Below are 2,605 nucleotides of genomic sequence, written 5' to 3' on the forward strand. Positions count from 1 at the left end.
AATATCCGAACAAGTCTATAAAATCGAGTCTGTTGAAATTTGTAACGAAGAAAAAAGATACACAACAACTACCCGCTAATTAGTTTGCTCCGGAATATCAACCGTCTTTTGTTGGAACGGAGGGGGAAAAAAGTCGTGTTTCACCGGAGAAAACTCGCAAAAAAACCCCTATCGAACTTATCATGTTCGACCACATGTTCCAACATATCACGATAATTTGTCCATCACGATCTATCTTGGTCCGTCCACTGCCGTTGCCCGTCCCGTTTCGCTGCCATTCCCGTCCACTCGCGCCCGGGAAGCGGCGCGAGTCGTGCATTCATTTAAATTAATTCCCGATAAGAAAGGTTCGATAATTTTTCTTTCGGTACTAATTTATCACTCGCTCACTTGCTGCATGTCGGAAGGTTTTTTTTCTTCTTCTTTCTTGTGGGTTCAGGTCCCAAGATTCTCTCTTTTCCCCTAAAGAAGAAAACTTTGGATGATCATTCATTTTCCTTTTGCGGATTGAGGGATGTGCACCTGTGGGTTTTAGGGGGATATAATTGGATTTTTGATGCAGACACATTTTTCTCTTACATTAATTTTAGGGGTTTTTTTTACAAAAATCAAGGCAATTATAAGTTTTTTTTAAATAAATTATTATTGAATATTCAATATGGGTGTTGCAATACTTTTCAAAGTGATTCCGTTAGACGTAGTCTAACGTCATATCACGATTCAATTAATTTTAAACTCTAGTCTAAATTGGAAATTGAATAGTTTTTAGGTGAAAATTTTATACATATTCTTTCATTGTTCCTCACCTTCTTATCGTAGCAACCCACTTGAACTGTCAATCGATCGATAGGTAATCAATTAACACCTTCATTCGCTCAACCTTCCAGGAAGAAAATGCTGAAAATAATCCTACAAACGCTAGCCGAGTTCGGCTTCGAAGGTTAATTTATGTCGTTTTTGATTTACCCCTAAACAGGGTCAGCTTCCGAACGCAACTGCTGTCAGTAGATACATTTTGACAGCAGTTGGACTTAGAGCCTGACCCAATTTTGCATCAAGCAAAAACGACCCTCATACCTCTGGATAATTGCAGCCATCCCGATCCGAAGACTCTACGCCGATATTCGCAACACTCCTGCAGTTCGCTCTGTCTCTCCGGATCAACGAAGCGCCGTTTTTATGCAAACCTTGCACGAAGCACACGCGATGGACTGGGTGCGATTTCGGGATTACAGCCGGGTCAAGCTACATGAGTATGGAATGGTAACCGAGGCAATCCGACTACTGGAACACGCTTCATATCGCGGCTACGATCGGTTGCGAAGTAGATGGCACAAGATTCGGCGTAGAGGTGCATTGTACCGGCCACGTTCGGCTCGGGCTAGATCCCGAAGTGTGGCTGGTAGGAGACGTCACTAGAACGCGAAACCCATTTCCGTAACATCTAAGCAAGCGTAGGTAATCGCAAGGCATCAGTTATGTTATCCACAATTTTGTCCATGCTGTTTGACAGCTACGGTAGTAATTTGTTGCGGAACGCCGCGAAGGACTAAAAAACCTAATCTTTACTATCGTTCCAGTACCAGTTCCTATTATCGGTTTGTATGCTCAAGTTTGCCATAGTTTAGAGGGTCAACTGCTGTCACCGGAGGTGCGCCGGGTCAGATTCTATCGGGTGCTGAGGGACGCCCGCAATTGCCGCTTGGTGGCAGTCCGGTACGGACACGTCCAGCTAAGCAGGAGATTCGTTGGTTTCGCCAATCGAGTCCTGAACTATGCAGACTCTCGCAAGTGGATGCCTGGACGTGGAGCAAGATCTCGTTGGACAGCAGCGGTACGTAGCTGGCCACGTTCTCTGTCAAGATTCCGGTCTCGGGCAACGAACGGAAGGAACCGAAGAATTTTCGAGTGGTTCGAGTGAAGTTGTTTTATGGGAATTTATTTATTAGATTTTAAATCGTTTTGATATGTAGAAATTTGTCTCGAGGTAATATGTGTTTAGTTTGCTGCGGAATATGTTTATGTATCTTTTTTCTGAACCAACGTATTTTACAAACTAGAAAATTCCATTCTTTTGTTAAAAATAAATTACTTCAAAATAAGCAACCTTTATAGAACAACGAATCGGCATGCGGCATCTGACTACGGGTTTGCCCCCGATGCGTAACCAACGTTTTTTTAAGCATATGGAACTCCATTGGTATTGATTCGAAGCACCACGAAGAAGGGGATAGATTTCGTCAGACGCTTTCTCACCACGCCAACACCGTTGGGACCATGTAAGAAAATGTTCTGCCACGCATCTTCCCTGACAGGGACCACTTTTTCGTAATTTGCATAAGTTGTTTAATTACGCGATTAGAGGTAAGTGGTGCAAGGTCGTGTAGTGTCTATGTACAAAATTTCGTGCACGCATGCAACCTCAAACATGCTTCGTCTCGATGTACATGTTTGCCTCGAACGTCGACTCCAAACGAACGATGTTCAAACTCTAGTTCAAAAACTCAAGTATGCGTACACCGGGTGCGTACACGAGAACGGTTCACACAAAGCAAAAAGAGTCAACGCTAGTGATGATGAAAGTGAGAAGGAAAAAACTGGTGCC

The 2,605-nt window shown here is 43.4% G+C and overlaps 1 long non-coding RNA gene across 1 annotated transcript; it reads left to right on the plus strand.

The window, feature by feature from the left end:
- Positions 1 to 816: 816 nt before the first annotated feature.
- LOC131685321 (uncharacterized) lies at positions 817 to 1,994 on the plus strand. Its single transcript, XR_009304779.1, has 3 exons — positions 817 to 940; positions 1,094 to 1,518; positions 1,581 to 1,994. It is a non-coding gene; the product is annotated as an uncharacterized LOC131685321 (long non-coding RNA).
- Positions 1,995 to 2,605: the final 611 nt, after the last annotated feature.

Source organism: Topomyia yanbarensis, chromosome 2 (assembly GCF_030247195.1).
Source record: "Topomyia yanbarensis strain Yona2022 chromosome 2, ASM3024719v1, whole genome shotgun sequence".
Lineage (NCBI taxonomy): Eukaryota > Metazoa > Arthropoda > Insecta > Diptera > Culicidae > Topomyia > Topomyia yanbarensis.